This window comes from Lissotriton vulgaris, chromosome 4_1 (assembly GCF_964263255.1).
Source record: "Lissotriton vulgaris chromosome 4_1, aLisVul1.2, whole genome shotgun sequence".
Taxonomy (NCBI): domain Eukaryota; kingdom Metazoa; phylum Chordata; class Amphibia; order Caudata; family Salamandridae; genus Lissotriton; species Lissotriton vulgaris.
Window position 1 is genome coordinate 1590951466 of NC_141691.1, and position 19108 is coordinate 1590970573.

At 48.8% G+C, this 19108-nt stretch overlaps 1 protein-coding gene across 2 annotated transcripts in view; it reads right to left on the reverse strand.

The window, feature by feature from the left end:
* The window catches only part of PPP1R42 (protein phosphatase 1 regulatory subunit 42), a 655757-nt gene that overhangs the window by 585717 nt on the left and 50932 nt on the right, over nucleotides 1–19108 (reverse strand). The gene's annotated exons all lie outside the window — the stretch shown is intronic.

Sequence of the window (19108 nt, forward strand, 5' to 3'; positions counted from 1 at the left end):
AAAACGATTCACAAAAGGGGGTGGTGATGAACAGAGTGTCTGAATTAAGCAGACCACTCTTACCCAGTCCAAAGATCAGGGCTTGATCCATCACCGTTATTTATCTCACTGCACCATCCCTGCTCAGAACCTGGCTATATGCAAATCAGTCTGTCCCTGGCCCAGTGCATCATGGGAACAGGGCAGACCAAACTACCAAGCCAATTCTTCACCAGAAAGGAGACAAGCTACCGGGGACCGGTTTCTGGCATTTCAGCCTTCTTCGGCCCGGCTTGCTTGAATCCTGATGATGCAGTGAGAAAGGGACTCATGTCTGAGTATACCCTGCCACACCTATAGTGGCCAAAAACGATTCACAAAAGGGGGTGGTGATGAACAGAGTGTCTGAATTAAGCAGACCACTCTTACCCAGTCCAAAGATCAGGGCTTGATCCATCACCGTTATTTATCTCACTGCACCATCCCAGCTCAGAACCTGGCTATATGCAAATCAGTCTGTCCCTGGCCCAGTGCATCATGGGAACAGGGCAGACCAAACTACCAAGCCAATTCTTCACCAGAAAGGAGACAAGCTACCGGGGACCGGTTTCTGGCATTTCAGCCTTCTTCGGCCCGGCTTGCTTGAATCCTGATGATGCAGTGAGAAAGGGACTCATGTCTGAGTATACCCTGCCACACCTATAGTGGCCAAAAACGATTCACAAAAGGGGGTGGTGATGAACAGAGTGTCTGAATTAAGCAGACCACTCTTACCCAGTCCAAAGATCAGGGCTTGATCCATCACCGTTATTTATCTCACTGCACCATCCCAGCTCAGAACCTGGCTATATGCAAATCAGTCTGTCCCTGGCCCAGTGCATCATGGGAACAGGGCAGACCAAACTACCAAGCCAATTCTTCACCAGAAAGGAGACAAGCTACCGGGGACCGGTTTCTGGCATTTCAGCCTTCTTCGGCCCGGCTTGCTTGAATCCTGATGATGCAGTGAGAAAGGGACTCATGTCTGAGTATACCCTGCCACACCTATAGTGGCCAAAAACGATTCACAAAAGGGGGTGGTCCAGAATACGGCAGCTAGGCTGGTGTTGATCCCCCTCTCTGCCTTTGTTGAAGAAATTGCACTGGTTGCCGATAAAGCAAAGATCGTTCTTCAAGGTCTGCTGCCTAACGTTTAGTGCCCTGCAGGGACATGGCCCCAAATACTTGCAGAACAAGCTGGCAAAATATATCCCTAGTCGGCCGTTGAGATCAAGCTCGCAAATACTACTGCGGGTCCCCCGAATCAAACTTCATAGATCAGGAGGCAGAGCTTTCTCTTACCTCGCCCCCAAATATTGGAACAGCCTACCTGTCTCTTTGCGTGAGATTCCATCTTATCAAAGCTTCAGGAAACACCTAAAGGCTTTCCTATACTAGGGGTCTCTTTTTCTCCTTTCTTCTGTTCCCTCTTCTTTTTTCTCTTTTAGGGTGCGTTCTGAGTAAGCGCCGAGATGCCTCACGGTGATTCGAGCGCTAAAAAAGAAGGCATAAAAATTATTTTTTTAAAACCCAGATGTCAAAAGGGGAGGATACCTAACAGGAAGGCAATTCTACTGTTTGAGGCGGCAGCTTCTTTATTTCCTCCATTGTTTCTGGAATTTGGCCGGGAGCGGAGATTTGGCATAACCTCATGTCGTGAGGTACCGATGGACAGAGCGGTGCCTCCTGTATCCTGAGCTGTTGCCGGTTGGGGTGAGGTAGTTCCCTCAAATACTCGAGATATCTCAAGATACACGAGTATTGTTGAGGAGAAATTGTACACACCACAAATCAGGTGATCAGGTTGTATTGTTTCCAACTGTTTTAAGTGTACTTGCATACTTATTGATCTTTCACTTTTTATCTTTCACTTTTTTGCAGTAGCAATACATTTGATATGTCCTGACGAAGGCACAGGATAGAGTATTGTCCGTATGTGCTGAAACATGTTGACCACTTAATTATCGTACACAGCTATCTGTTGAAACTGCCTGTTGCACTGTTTTTATTTTGGGTTACGGTAGACTAGAATAAATATTGGGTCTACCGGGGTCCAATTTTAATCTCACATTTCACTGTTGCACTGCACATATTTCCCATACACACCACTGCTCACATCTGGTAAATCAGACAGGTATTTCCAAATAGAGATAAAAACACTGTTGGGCTCCTTCACCACTATGATGGAGTTGTAGCCCTTGAAGTCACCAGGTTGACTGTCAGAGGAGACCCAGATGATGAAGCATGTCACCATGTTGGTGAGTGATGGGAATCCGAAAATGTAATTAATATTGTTTTCGGTTATTTATACTTCGTGGTAGTCCTTATCAAGAGAAGTATCTAAGGCTCTCTATCATCTTGTAGTCCCTGAGATACTTTGGTTTGTGTAGTATAACATCATGTGCACCTCATGTCCGCTGCCTACTCTCCGCCTACCGCAGCTGATATCAGAGTTTCATAAGAGGTGGAGCCTCGGAGGTGTCAGGTGCTGAGTGGTGGAGCTGCGAAGGAGTTCGGCTGAGTGATGAATCTGCGAAGGAGTTCTGTCTTGGCCAATACCTGCCCCATAACTTAATCTGTCTCCTGGTCTCCCGCATGGTTTCTTTGGCAGTATGCTGTCCTTTCCCCTGTTAGTGTCGCTTCTGGACAGGCTTCGGTGATACGCACACCCGGTACGATAGTTCCATAGTGCGTTCACGATTTTCTTCGGTAAAACGCACACCTGGTGTTAATGGTGCATGGAGTGTTGAAATCAAGTCTTGTGCTTTACCTTTGGTACTGACTTCTGTTGTGACACACACACCTGTTGTTGATAATGCTTGGAATTCTGAAACTGTTTACTTTACTTATGTTAAGTGCTCGTTTGTCACATTCAAAGGGCTAGTATTCCTGCTTTACATTAGGAAGCCTATTCTAAGGTGTGCTTTCTCTATTTTCTTTTAAGGGGGCATTTATAAGCTGTTTAATATGGAGGCGTTTGGGGGAGGAGCTACGATACCAACTAAGATGGCCGCATAGTCTCCCGGCTCCGCTGACCTCCGTCCTGCGCTTCACTATCCTGTTGACAATCCTGCTTACCTGAACCGGATCCGTGTGGGTGATCCGTCCCACACTCCAGTGGTGCAATCCCTGAGTTTTTCCGCCGTCGTGGAGCGAAGATACGTCGAAGAACGTACTGAGGCCTAACCTACCTGGGAAGCTGGGATCTCTAGTGCTGGCCCTGCCGGGTCCGAGCTGAACAACAACAGGCTGCTGCATGCGGTTGGGCCCGGTCTCTGGTCCACTCGAACTTTTTCTTGATTGTTTTGCTACCATCAGCTACCTGGTGCCCTATAACGTGTGAGGCGACGAGTGACGCAAGTTACTGTCTTGTGAGGGTCCCTGACCGGGGATCCGGCATCCATAACGCCGAGCCCCCCGGATCGGCACCTCGCCGCGTACCACTGCTCGCTGACCGCCGTTCCCTCCTAGCTTATTCCTGCTCCGTTTCACTTTACCCCGGAGAAGGCGCCTCTCCGTTGGGTTCACCATGCCTGAGGACAGAATAAGTTTAAAGGAGCGGGTTCGATCTGGCCCGTCTTTGTTAACGGTGATGGAGGCACTTATGACGCTTCAGGGCACTATTAAGCTCGGACTCGCGCCTTGTTGTCTGCGATGGATGAAGCCACAGGCTCGAGACCGGACCCTGCCTTGACGCTTGCGACCCGGCAGCCAGCCCACTTTGCAATGGACGCTTCGGAGGTGTATTTAGACCCGGCGGTGGAAACAGTGTTTGCCCCCATTGTGACGGATTTGCCAGACTGGAGTGTGCCTGGACACCCAATTAAACTGTTGAAACCTTCGATCCTGCACCCTTCGGAACATTTATACGTCCCCACTGTGGTGTCCTCCACTTTGTACTGTATGCTGTTTTGGGCTTTGTCGATCCCCCTCCTCCACCGGTCGTTCAAGATGGCGGATGAGACGAAGCTTGGCCTCGGAGATGGGGTGGGGCGATGGTGGTACCAGCAATCTACATCTATGCGCTCCTGTTCTGTCGACTTATGGGACATTGTGTGTAAGGGGCTTCCCTTACTTACCGACTTCAGTACATTTGATCGTAGGGGTCAGGGTTGAGATCCCTGTCTGGGTTTACCGATGTGAAATTATGGTTGACGGGATTGCTTCACTGTCCTAACGGATTCCGGGGCAGGGTTGGCTAGGTCGGGGGAAGGAGACCGGGAGTCCGTAGTATTATGCCCTCCTCCGATTTCCCCTTTCGAATGGGGCTTTCTTACTTTTTTCTCTTTCCCTTTCTTCTATATTTCGGGCTTTGGTTGCTGGGCGACAGGCACGCTGCGTGGGGGGTGGCCGTAGTCATTTGCAGGGGTGCAGGGTGGGGGGGTGTGGGGGTGGGTATTTCGTTTTTGTCTTTGTTCTATGGCCTCTTTTTCTTCTTCTCTTGCCTTCCTTTCCTTTCTTTTCTGGGTTAGTGTAGTGGGTTCGGCTTTCTCTACATCCTCATCTCTACACCTGTGCCTAGACCTCTCCGGGGCCTGGGTGCCGGGGGGCGGACGACAAGGACGGTGTGGATATTAATACTGTGCTATTTATCCTGATGTCGCATGTCTAAACGCCGTTGATTGCTAGGGTAGCGAACTTGGTATGGACGCATCGTTTTCCTGTTCGCCCCCATTCCCATGGTCCGAGACACTATATGATACCTGATCCTTTCTATTTTATATTGAAAATGAAAACCTCCTATCCTGTTTCGCACCGAACTGCACTCGCAACCACTGTATTTGGTAATCTGAGCTACTATGATCCCCAGGGACAATTGCTTTGAAACTGACTATGAAACTATACTGAACTGCTTAGCGGCCAGCCCTGGGGGTTGTAGGCCCGGTTTTGTATATGTGTGCAAATGTTAAATAAAGGTTTTTAAAAAAAAAACAAATATGGAGGCGTTTGGGGATAATTCTCCACCTATACCCGCTGCATCTATACCTGCATTATCTACACATGTATCTATTGTACCACCACCCTTTTTCCTAATGCAGCCGGGCACACCACCCATGCCGTGGGATGATTAGGTCTTGATGTTCGACAAATATTTAGAAGCACTGGATAGCGGAGAGATCAAACCCTGAAGGAAAAAAGCCCTGTTGTTAGTGCTGTGGGTAAGGAAGGCCAGAGAGTCTTTAGATATTTACCTACAAGCTGTTAGTGTGAATGGAGAAGTCATTCAGGATGTATATTTAGAAGCTAGGCGCAGATTAGGAGTTGCGCTATGCCAAAGAGGAAAATTAAGTTATGTCTAGATACAAGTGTTATACCCAACATCAGAAAGGAGATGAGAGCATTGGTGAGTTTGTTTCTAGACTTCACAAATTGTCTATGAAGTGCAACATTGGTGCAATGACAGATGAACTTATAAGAGACCAGCTTATTATTCAGTGTGCAAACAAGAACATTCAGGAGAGATTGTGGGCTGCTAAATATCCCAGCTTAACAGATGCTATAGGGATAGCCAAAGACCTTGAACAGTCCAACCTATGTACGAAGGAACTAGAGAAAGTGGAACTAAGTCTTGGAGGTGGGTGCTGTGAACAGATTTGCCCAATCTAGTGCCCAGCCTATGGCCTCTCGGGTAAGACACCCTAGTCAGAGAGGTAGGGTTGTTCCCCTTCTGTCCCAGCAAGTAAGTGTTGCAATGGTTGTGGCAGTCTCAGTCAAGGGTCAGAGTCCAGGTTTTGTTTTGCTCAGAACAAGGAGTGCCTGAGGTGCAGAATGGCCAAGAGAGGCAAAGTTGCGTGGGTAGCAGAAGAAACTGTTCAACAAATTGAAACCCCAGATAGAATTCGTTGTGTGGATAGAGATGAGTCTGGGGTTGAGCAGACCTAAAGCAGTATTTAAGGTACATGGTAAAGAGGCGTCACTTATAATTGACACAGGGTCTAAGTACTCCATTGTTCCTGATTTCATTTTTATACTCTTGAGAGGGGACACTAGCTTGAAACCCAGAGACATCTCACCCACAATCTACCAAGGTGAAACTATTGACATGGTGGGGATTATGTAATCCTTGATTGAGTTCGAAGGGAGGTCCATCTATGGTAAAGTTTATGTCGCTGAAAGTGGGCCTGCTATTTTAGGCTGGGTGCATCAGTACGATCTTCACATCGAAATTGATCCTAGAGACCCACACTGTTGAACAGTAAAAATATATATTCTATTAAGTTAGCCTCTACTTCCTTACATTTTGTCTACCAGCCCCCATTTTTTTGTTTCTGCTGGGACTTTCTTAAAGTCAGAAGTTACATGTTCACTGGAAAGCTGGTTGTACTGATAATACTTGTGTGCCACAGTAAGGAGTCCTTCCCTGCTGAAGGGCAAAGTGTTCAGATGTCTAATCTTTTAGCCCACCAACGCCTGTAACCTCCCTTGCCTATCTACAAAGATGACGTGGGTAGCGGTTTATCAGGATTCAACAGTTCAGCATGTACGCATTATGTAAAAATGCCAAAAGGGTTGTGTAAGCATTATGTAACAATGACAAAGTGGTTTTAATGTGTTTCACAAGGCACCGAAAAGTACAAATGCCATGTTTGAACTTGTACTTGTTAGTTCCCTCCCTCTGGCACTTGCTATGTCCGAGTGATGGTACTCCTCTCATGAGTGAAATAAACTTCTATTTTGTTTCCACTCCAGTGTTGATCCTCATTTTGTGAGCCCGTAGGTTAAGGGTGTCCCTGCACCAATGAGACTGATAGGAATCTCACTTCTACAATTGGCACCGGCAAAGTGGGTCCCCATTGAAGGACACAGCTGGACCAGAAGCAGGTCGTTTCGACAGGACAGAAACACCCAGGGCCGCCCCGCAGACTGAGACTTGCTCTCGCGGCCAAGGTGATTTTCAGCTTACCGACCTGACCTTCGTGGTGGCTGTGTGTCTCAACTGGGACTCTTCGGTTGGCATTTTGGAGGTGATCTATTGATCAGAGGATTGGCAGGTGCGAGTTGGAGTACTGCGATTAGGTAGGATCGAATTGGTTGTCTTTTTTGGGTCTTTTGTTAGTAAAAAGTCATTTGAAAATGTCTGACAGGTAATGTGAGATTTTTTTCTCATCTTTAGGTTTTGGTATAAGAGTCTCTTAACGTTATTGTTAAGAAGTATTTGGTAAACATGCCTGTTTTGAGCACTCTTCGTGCCCTATGTTGTTGTTGAAACAAGAATAGTATTCTAGAAGAAAGACAGCCTGCGCCTCTAGAAGGCACTCTGAATTATGAAATGTACATTAAATATGGTATTTCTTCCATACTGTTTAGCACATTGTGGAACAAATATATGAAGGCAGATGCCAGTTTACAGTGGCTACCTAAATGGTACCTTTGATTTAAATAAATTGCCATTTGTAGAAGAGCAGCTCTTTAAGAGAAAAAGTAGGCAGGGTATGTTTGATGCCGTAGGGTTATGGAGAAAACAAATTAAACAAAAACAGATTAAATAAAAAATTGATAGGAAGAAATTTGAAGTACAGACTATTGTACAGAAAATTAAAGAATTACAATCAAAAGCACCACAAGAGAGTGTAGAAAGTGATGAGAGAAGGGTTAGACTTTAAATGCCAAAAGTATATATGGCCAGGGCACTCCCTGGTTGCCTGAAGGCCGTGGCAGCAATTGTCATTTCAATCAGACAATCAGCAGGACTTGTACTGGATCGTAAATTGGCGGTTTTTGATCCCCATTCAGTTGATGTATTATTGAATCAGACTAAGCACTTTGTTAGTACCACACATTACACTTAAACGCTGCCTGACCTTAAATCCAGCTACTTTGTTGCCATTGCCCTCTGAACAGCCTAGTGATATACATGACTGTATTTTTACAACTGAAGAACAAACAAAGGGTCGAGTGGACCTGACTGAAATGCACCTGCCTGATGCTCAGACTGAATTGTATGTGGATGGATCTTGTTTTACGCTACCCGATGGCACCACGACTGCAGCTTATGCTATTACCACACGGCATACAATTGGGGTGACAGCATGGAGAGTTAGTTCAAAATTTGCTGACTGCATTAACACTAACAAAGCGAGTGGCTATTGTTAAGTGTAGTTCGCACCAGAAAGTAGTAGATTATGTTAATTATCAAATTCCTGATGAGGATGTTGACTTTAAAATGGCCCAACAAGAGACAGCTATAGCAGAAATGACAGTTGAAAAATTACACTATGATTTCCAAGAAATAATAAACACTGAAGTATGGGAGTTCACAGAGAAAGATGTCAGATTAATAAAACATGCAGAACATGTCTTATTCAAATTAGAATCAGATGCAGAAATTTTACTAATAATTGGAGATAAACTCAGTAAAGGATTTTTGTTGGAATTGATTGGAAGTTTATGTAACTTTCTGATCACAGGTTCACAGAAACTAAATGAAAAGAACAGTGACCCTTGACCCCAATGTCACAGAAATGACCAGCTGCCTTAATTTAGTAGCTATGGTAAATGTCAGACACAAAAAGAGTGAGAAAATAATACCTTCCTTTGTAAAGTTATTTTGGGATACTACTGTGGCTAAGAAATGTCTGAATTCAAATGTATTGAGCTTACAGCCAACAAATGGAATTGTTCTTGATGAAGCTGAATCTGAATGTCTAGGTGTCATGAATCTATGTCTAAAGCCAAGGTTAGATTTTAAGGATGAACGTTTGATTGAGCCCAACAATGTCCGTTTTTTAGATTGCCCAGGTTTGAAAGGTAACAATGACAGATTAGGAGCAGCACACGCTGTGCTTCCTATATATTATGTTGTTAAAGCTTTATGTCTTTCAGTAGTTACAACAGCCCAAAATTTGAAATTGATTGCCCTTACTATTACATGCAGTATACCTGCTCAAATGGGAGTCATTATTGTCATAGGTGAGACAAAAGTTAATTCAGTTATACAATATTGTGCCCTGTTAACATATAAATTCAATGGAATTTTCACAGGTGAATAGGAAAAGGATACTGTTTATTTAATGCTGATGTTAATCACTTAAAAAACTAAAAGTGGTACAAGAAATGTTTTGGAAGCAGAACAACAAGGTTGTATCAGAACAGAATATGAGAAAAATGACAACTGTATAGTATCAAATGTGTTATTGCAAAAACTGATGCCCAGGTATAGATTGCCAGTTTCTCTGTAATCAGATCATAATGAGGTCTCAAGGATGATGTGTGCAGGACCACAGATAGAACAAAGATTGGATTGGAGCTATCTGTCTGAGGTTTCAAGCCCAATAAAGCAACACAAACACAGCACAGAGTTACACTTTGCAAAAGACTGTGTTTCAACATCACTGAAGTGGCTTGAATATGTACATGCAAATGCACTTGTGAAAAACACTGAGGAAAAGACTAGCAATTGCTTTGAAGGTCTGGCTGATGTGTAGCGTGCAGTTTCTCACCAGATTTCAGCGGCTACACAAGATCTGCATAATGGTTGGTGCCAAAACTTTGATCTGAGAGATGCTGTGAAATGGAAAGGCCTGTTCCAAATGATCCTGGCAAAGACTGCTGTGAAATTATACGCATAGTATTGCTAATATTTTTGATTGTTGGGTTTGTGGATTGTTGCCTGCACACCAGGAAAAAGGGGTGAACACCTCATACCACTCCCATTCTCCCACAATGGCTCTTGCACGGCCTAGTTTGGAGTTTTATGGGCAGCACATGTTAGTAAGATTTTACCTTTGATATAGGAGGTCTTAATAAAGAGCTAAACATAGCATGTTATCCAGATGATGATGGTAACCAACAGGCAAAAGGATCAGATTTAGAAGTGGAGGAATATGGTGGTCATGATGATTATATCACTAAGTATGTTAATTTGTTCTCTTTTATCCTTTCTGTACTCATGAAGTTTTATGTATCTGGAATATATATTTTTTATTATTTAATTAGACAAAATGTGTTTAGTAGAGTCCAAAAGGAGGAACTGTTGAACGGTAAAAAATGTATTCTGTTAAGTTAGCCTCTACTCCTCTTCTATTTTGTCTACCAGCCCCCATTTTTGTGTTTCTGCTGGGACTTTCATAAAGTCAGAGGTTACATGTTCACTGGAAAGCTGGTTGTACTGATAATACGTGTGTGCCACAGGTAAGGAGTCCTGCCCTAAGTGTACAGATGTCTAATCTGTTAGCCCACCAACGCCTGTAACTTCCCTTACCTATCTACAGAGATGACGTGGGTAGGGGTTTATCAGGATTCAACAGTTCAGCATGTACACTTATGTAACAATGCCAAAAGGGGTTGTGTAAGTGGTTGTGAAAGCATTATGTAACAATGTTGAAGTGGTTTCAATGTGTTTCACAAGGCACCTAAAAGTATAAATGCCATGTTTGAACTTGTACTTGTTAGTTCCCTCCCTATGGCACTTGTGGTGTCTGAGTGATGGGACTCCTCTCATGAGTGAAATAAACTTGTATTTTGTTTCCACTCCAGTGTTGATCCTCGTTTTGTAAACCCGTAGACCAAGGATGTCCCTGCACCAGTGAGACTGATAGAAATCTCACTTCTACAACACAAGTCATGGTTGTAAAAGACGAGTACATTGAAGATATTTTGAACTCTCATAAAAATGTTTTCTATGAAAAATTAGGTCTTCTTAAAGGTTATGCGATTAAAATTGTTCTCAAGATGGGAGCGATCCCTGTACAACACAAGCTCATAAGGGTGCCTGTTATTGTTATAGACGGTGTATAAGAGTTACTACACAATATGCTAAAAGAGGGGCTCATTGAACAAGTGGAGGCCTCAGACTGGGTTTCCCCAGTAGTGATCACGCGAAAGGCTGATGGTCGACTTAGATTTTGCGTGGACTTGAGGTTGCTTCATCAGAATATCATTGCTGACACCTATCCGCTGCCTAACATTAATGAATTGGTGATGAGGGGGCATGGCCAGCCAGCAAACATGGCGGACGTGGCTTACTAGAGCTCCGTCCTTAGACCCCTAATGCTCCTGCATTTATCCTCCAGAGATGCGTCTCCGTGTTCCAAATTGAGTGGAGACGGTATGGGGATGCAGTGAGGACCCGAGGACGCAGTGAACCCCAGATCGCAGCGGAGACGGTGGAGATAACGAGCGGTCTGTGGCAGCATCACCCTGAAGGCAAAGAGCGCGAAACACACCCAGGGATCCGGCGCCCGCTGGCGAGCCCCATGCCGCTGCGGTGGCACTGCCGGGGGAAGATAGGAGCTGCTCTGGACCCAGACGCCCGCAGAGCAGGCTGAGCGCGGCCCTCCGGAATGATCGGCAGACCCCGTGACTGACGTGGTGGGCAGTGAGCTGAGGCGAGACCCAGGGGGCATCGGCAGGCGACAGGCGGCGCATGGGAGACCCCGACGGGGCCTGCACCCGTGGCCCAGGGGGAAGACGAGACCTAGGCGGCGGAGACTGCAGTGCCTACGGCTGCAGGCGGAGCGGTGCTGGAGGCGGCTGCGGCGACCTCCGCAGCCCATGAAGCCGGGACCTTGCGCACCCCTCGGACTGCCGGCCCACAGAGAGGCGCCGCATTACCAGAGACGCAGGAGCTGCTGTGCGTCTTGAGCCACACGCAGTGAGGAGCGGGGCCAGGGACCGGGCTGAGGCGTCTGCACGGCGGTGCTGCTGCACGACAAGGGGTGCCCACTTTTTGTCTGGAGCGGTTGTGTCGTGATAATTTGAAAAATGCGGATTTAGGGCCCGGAACGCAGGGACCTTGGGCTGCGGTGGTGAGCTTGAGGCCGAGGGGCGAGTCTCTGGTCCCTGTGCAGGCTTGCTGGGTGGAGGCCCGGACCTTGGGCCTTGAGTGCTGGACTCTGGCTGCGAGGTGCTGCCCTGCGGGTGTTGCCGGCGCTGGGGGCCTCTAAGAGTGACGGAGCCGACAGTTGGGGCGGCTGGGCACAGCTGCCCACACGAGCTAGATAAGGCCCCCGGGGACCCCTGGACATTGAGACGGCGAACCGCAGCACCGTGCCGAGGTCAATGACGGAGGAAGCAGCGCGCTAGTGGAGACTGCCGCGACTGGGCCGTGCGGCTGCTGCACCGGGACACTGCGGTGAGTCTCGCTGGTACGGACAGATTGGTGGCGGCCGGACGCACTGGGGCCATTTTGAACTAGGTGCCATTTTAAGGGCCGTCATAGCCAGCGGAGCCTGCTCTCACGGCAACCTCAGCACCACGCACAGGCATCAGGTGTTTGGGGATGTGCTGGGTGCGCTGGGCCCATTTCCCCATGCTATTGAGGTCCCTGTAGCCTGGGGTACAGGTCAGGAGCGAGAGCTACTTACCGTTGAGAGGACACGTACAAAAGAACCCCTGGAGTCGGGGCGGACGGCGAACTCTCCCTGGGACAGATGACACGGCTCCTGGCGGAAACAGCCCGTTTCTTTGAACAGCTCCCTCCTGCCACTGCCGGTGCTGCAACCGATTTGGTGACGCATTTTTTCCTCTAACCTCTTAAAGTCTGGCATCACACGTGGATGCCTACGGCACCGCAGCTGGTGATGGGCAGACTCAGGGATAAAGCCCAACTTAAGCAGCAGACGGCGGGCGATCTGGGCTCCGCACAGGAGCATAGGCGTGACAGCATGGAGCCGGAGGCAGTCCTGGCAGCCAAAATGGACTCTGTACTGGCGGCGGTGGAGAGTATCGGAACCACTTTGTGCAAACTAAAGTGTCCCTAGAAGTCCGGATAGATAAGGTCACCTCCGACTTCAACCTACTACATGCGGACCACCGTAAGCTGTCGGAATCTGTCGCCGCACAACGTCAGTCGGTCCAAGAACTGCAGCCTGTGGAGAAAAATCACGCCTCAGCACTCCAAGATTTAACTGACGACAGGGTTCACATGCTGGAGGACCGCATTGAAGACGCGGAAGGGCGCTCTCGGCGCAATAACATCCGGGTGGTTGGACTGCCGGAGGGGGAAGAAGGGAAAGACCCGCCGTTGTATTCCGAGAATTGGCTGCGGGAACTCTTGCCTCGGGGGATGCTGTCCCTGCACTTTGTGGTAAAAAGAGCACACAGAGTGCCAATGCAGGCTCCGCGACCTGGAGCTCGGCCTCGCCCGTTCCTTTTCAAGCTTCTCAGTTATCGCGACCGAGATGTGGTGCTCCGTGAAACCAGGAAGTTGGGCAATCTCAAAGTGAGGAATAGCCGAGTGATGTTTTTCCCAGACTATACGGTAGCAATGCAGAGGAGGAGAAACACATACAAAGCCGTGAAGAGACAGCTGAGAGAACTGGAGCTGCCCTATTCCCTGCTGTTCCCCTCTCGTCTCTGTGTGGTCTCTTAGGAAGCTGCCCGCTTCTTCGATGCCCCATCGGACTTCTGGGACTGGTTGGAAGAGACAGGACAATGGTCAGGAACGAGACACACGGGCCCGGAGGAAAGCGGGTGGCAGGAGCAGCGATCGAGGAGGCGAAGAAGGAGGGGGGGCTCGTCGGGGTGCAGGCCTGGGCCAGGTCGCACCCACCCGGAGAAGATGCGGCTGGAACAGCAGGAAGCACTTGAAGCGGTTGCGACACTGGGAGTGGTGAGCACCGCTGCCCACTCGGACACCGACCGCACAATGACCTAGACATGAGTGGTTCGTCCTCCCCATCCACTGTGCTTTCAGAAGACATGGGCCTGCCCGTGATGATGCCCCAGACAGCTGACCAGATTGTGTGACTGAACAATGGACTACAGCGACCAGGCAGGAGTTCCTGTCGCTAAATGTTCTCTTTCCTATATCCTTCTAATGCTGTTGTTCCGCGCGCTGCTGCTATGTGCCTTTTAGCCAACTGTGTTTGCGCTGTCTTGCGAGCATGCACAGCTTAGTGTACGCAGGCGTGTTTCCAGGCCCACGATTAAACGGCGCGGAACGATCAGTTCATGCAGGGGCTCCTCTACTGGTGGCTCACACCGGCTCCGTGCGCTTCCCACCTCAGCATTCTTCGAGCACCTCTTGGACGCCCGGGAGTCCGAGATAGGGGTGCACCATAATTTGACTGTTGGCTGCGCGCTCACCCACATAGCCACTGTGCTGGGTTAACACAACACTAAGCGGTAGATTCATTTTTAGTTTGGACGTATGCCCCGTTGGGAACTCGCCCACTGTTTGTCACTGTTCTCACGTTTCAGATGCGGCACACTGATTCCCCCTTCCATGATGGCACCCATAGGCCCCCCCTTTGAGGTGTTCCCCTGGCCCAGGACGGGCTCGCTGCGTCCCGACACATGACACACACTAACATAATGACCTGGAACATCCGCGGTATGCACACCCCATCACACCGCTACTCTGTCTTCTCCTATCTGCAGCGACATGCGGTGGAGATTGCTCTCCTCCAGGAGACACACATAACCCAGGTGGAACTTGATAGGCTCCGCACGCGCTGGAGGGGGCAAATCTATGGTACGACCTTTTCTGCGCATGCGTGCGGCACGCTGATTTAGGTGAGGGCGGGTGTCCCCTTCATATGCGAAGACGATTAGGTGGACCCAGAGGGGAGGTACTACTTAGTGTGGGGGCGACTGAATGGTCAGGAAGTCCTGCTGGGATCTCTATATGCACCTAACACGGACCAGCTCTCCTTCCTAGCGAGCTTAAATCACATCCTTCATCCGTATGCTGGCCTCCCCTGGTTCCTTGGTGGGGACTTTAACCTTGTGCTGGATGTACACCTAGACCGATCCTTTCATCCCCTCCGGGCCGCAGCGGTAATGTAGAATGCACAGGCGTTCCGGGACTGGCTCTCACACTGGGGGGTACATGATTTATGGCGCGTGCAGCACCCTGTAGATAAAATATACTCCTACTACTCGCCAGTCCATGACATACATGTCCGGTTAGACCGAATAATTGGCTCCCAATCACTGCTCCCGCTCCTGGCCAAGTCAGAATAGCTGGGTAGGACACACTCAGATCATAACCCCCTATGGTTCCACATTAGCTGGGAGGCGGGCCGGCCGCCTGTACCCACGTGGAGGCTGCAGGCTGCCACGCTCCAAGACTCTGAGTTCCGCTCTTCACTGAGCACAGCCCTCCTAGCCTACTTTGAGGACAATGCAGGGACGGTGAGCGACCCTATGGTGAAATGGGACGCGCACAGAGCAGCCATTCGTGGGCATTGCATGGGAAGCACGTGGAACATCCGTAAAACATTGTCTGCTTCCCTGACGCGCCTGGAGTCTGAACTCCTGCGGTATGAGAGGGAGGGTGAGGGGACTGGTGGGCACTCAGGCACGCTGAGCGATCTCCGTGGTAAACATGCAGTTCTCATGGAGCAGCTAAGATGCCACATCTACGCTGCGCACACGGCCAGAACGCACGCCAAGGTGGACATAGCGGGTCGGCTGCTGGCCTGGTTAGTACAAAAAGCAGGTCGCGGAACCCCGATAGGAGCCATTCGTGCAGGGGAAGGGGAGATTGTCTGCACGCAACGTGAAATACATCGAGCCTTGACTGACCACTATAAGCAGTTATACACGGCCCGCGGCACTGGCCCCAGGCACATGCTAGACGAGTTCCTAGACTCTGTTACCCTTCCCACGGCCTCTGAGGAGCACTGAGGCGCACTTAATGCCCCACTCGGGCTGAAGGAAGTGGTAGACGCGATTCAGGCTTTGGTGACGGGGAAAACCCTAGGCCCAGATGGCCTGCCAGCCGAATACCATAAGGCGAATAGGGAAATCCTAATGCCCCTACTCCTTCAGTTGTACAATACAGCGATTGACGCAGGCTCGTTTCCCCCATCTACGCGAGAAGCATTCCTGCCCAAGCCGGATAGAGACCTCACAGCCTTGGGTTCCTATCGGCCGCTGGCAATGCTGACTATAAAGTCTTTGTAAAAATACTTGCATAAAGCCTGGCGCCAGTGGTCCCCCACTTAATTCACCCAGATCAAAATGGATTTGTGCCAGAGAGGTCCACGTCCCTGAACCTCAGGAGATACTTCAAGGTAGCGGCTGAGGCAATGAGGGAATGGCCAAAGGCAGGGTGCCTGGTGTTAGATTTGGAAAAGGCCTTTGACTGTCTGGAGTGGGGCTACCTGTCGGCGGTGCTAGAGAGATACGAGCTGGACGTGTACTTCTTGCAGATGGTTGATCTCCTATATCGAAACCCAGTAGTCCGCGTACGACTGGGGCCATATGTCTCGGAGGCAGTGGCGGTGGGCAGGGGCACTCGGCAGGGATGTCCTCTGTCCCTGCTGCTGTTTGCACTGGCCATGGAACCTCTGGCTGCGGCCATGAGGCAGACCCTGGGAGATGGCATCACCCTGGGTGATGCTACCCATCTGGTATCACTATATGCCGACGATCTGTTGGTGTTTGTGAGGGATGTGGGATGCATACCGGAACAACTGCCCCGATTGCTGCGTCGATTCGCAGCTGTCTCGGAGCTTCGGGTGAATGCAGGCAAGTCCAGCCTCTATGCATTTGGCAGTGGGGTAGACGAACCGGGGTACTGCCTTGATGGCACTAGAGTCCAGTGGAAGGCTGACACCTTTAAGTATTTGGGGATTCCGATTTACCGTCAGCCGGCTGATTTATTTGATGGAAATCTGGGACGGGCGGTGGCAGCACTTAGATCTCACATATGCTTCTGGTCCACGCTCCCGCTGACACCCACGGGCAGAGTGGCCCTTGCCAAAATGATCACGCTCCCCCGCCTCCTGTACTATTTTGTTAATCTGCCCCTATTTATACCGGCCTCCTTTTCTCCACACTCAACACGGTCCTGCGAGGCTTCATTTGGGGCACGTCCCGACACCGACTGGCGCTGGGGAAATTGTTCCTACCCACAGACAAGGGAGGATTGGCCGCTCCCTGCTTTGAGCATTACTATTTGGCCGCGGTGCTCCAATGGATTGCCCGCTGGTTGGCAGATAGGGGGAGAGACGACACGACCACGGGTGAGCCGCCATACACTCTGGAGCGTGTCACTAAACTCTTTCACCCACTGGCGGGGACTGAGCGACCCACCCCGCTGCTGCTGGCGGTAGCGTACAAATGCTTCCGCAGAGCACTGTTCCTCGCGCGAAAGGTGCTTCCCTACGCGCCTGCGGTGCCCTTAGAGGGTTCACCAGGCGGCGAGGGGGTTCTCTTCTCACGCTCCCCATGTTAGAGCAATGGCGGGAGGCAGATGTCCAGACACTGGGTGACCTTTACAGGGATGGAACACTGATGCCTTATGAGACGCTGGTCTCCGAAGACGGGCTTCCTCCAGGGGGGTTCTTACTACATTGCTCCCTAATAGCGAGGATGACGGCCAGGTGGGGAGATGTCACGGCGGAGCCTGAGCAGCATCTAACCATGCAATATCTTCACGTCATGGGTAGGGTTAGACACCTGGTCTCATAGAGGTTATGCGTCTGGTTAACCTTGGCAAGAGGAGGGAGAGTTGCGTTTCCACATCTGTACGTCCCTTTCTTAAAGTCTTTGATGAGTTATCCACTTGTGGTAGCAAGATTCTCATGAGAGGGGACAGGTTTGTTCCCCCTCTGGGATTAAGAAATAGGATCATTGGCATGGCCCATGAAGGTCATCTTGTCCAAGGCTTGACTCAGCGCTGAGTCAAGACTCAGTTTTGGTGGCCAGGAATGGATGGTCAAATCTCGGATTGGGTTGTCAATTGCCAGATATGCAAGGAGAGAGAAAAGAGACTCAAAGTAGGCAAACAAGTGTTCATGAGTCATATCGCCAACCCTGTTAAACCTTGGCATAGTGTCCGCATTGACTTCCTTGGTCCTATGTCAGAGGTGGAGTAGGACTGCAGGTTTGTGGTGGATATGTTTTCCAGGTGGCTGTCGGTGCATTTTCTATGTGAAATCACCATCATATCAACTATTGTATGCCTCACCAAGATTTTTTAGGAGGAAGGGACTCCATCCATCCTTATCACAGATAATGGGACGGTTAGTCTCCCTGGACATGGAAACTTATCTCACAAAACATGGTATCATCCATCATCGCACCACTGTGTATAATCCCTAAGGCAATGGCATTGTAGAAAGAGCCAACAGAATGGTGAAGGGATTTATACAAATGGTGGTGTCTACTGGCATAGATGTCAAGTAGGTTGTCCAGGATCTGATTTGGGCATATTGTACCACCATTCAAGAGGCCACATCCAAGTCCCGCTTTGAGATCATGAGAGGGAGATCTCCAGGGAGCAAGTTAGTACCTGCTTGGTTAAAGGAATGGGTATCGAGTGGTGGTTCTCACAGCTCTGAGTTGAGGGTTGATGGGGTTTATAAAAAGGCAGTGGTGGAGGGAGATTGGGTTAGGATCTGGTTGCACTGTGAGAAGCTTGTCTAAGTTTAAAGGATCTAACAAAGTTGTGCGTGCTTTTGACTATTATGTCATTTTGGAGAATGGCGAACAATGGAATCGACGCAGAGTTGCCCTTTATCAGAGAGGAGGTGTGTGTGAAAGTGAAGAAGAGAGAGAGTGTGGTGGTTACCTCTTTATGGATGATGCAGAGTTTAAAAAATATTTTAAAGTTGTCAAGCTGCAAGAGAGAAGCGCTTGATTTGGACTGGTCAGGATATTTTTTATTTTTCAAAATGTTTCAAGAGCTACAACTGTGAGACATTAAGACTTTCTGGACTTGAGGCCTTCTTTAAGAAAGCTCAATGCTAGATATGGCCTTGTATTCCCTTGTCTTTTTAAAGTAGCACTATTCTGATTGTGTTGAACGTACAAAATATTTGGTTAAAGGGATTAGGATATCTCTAAAGAGGGAATAGTTCAAATGTTATTCTGTTTATTTATTCATGTTTTTGTTGCCATAATGTAATGTGTTTGTTCCTCGTTGTATGTTAACTGTTCTGTTTAACTAATAAAATATTATATGATCTTAATCATTGTTCTGTTTGCTTATAGGTTTGTGTCGCCTAGGCGACTTATTGAATTGACTGCTACTATGTTGTCTAATGAAGACCCTTGACTGTTCACCATGCTCTACAGTAACTCATTTTGTTTCCAGTCAATTTTGTGGTCTTCATGTTCAGATATTTGACTTCAAGTTGTTCTATATAGTGTCTTCTTTGTTTCTGACATACTCATGTGCTTATTTTAGGGGGGA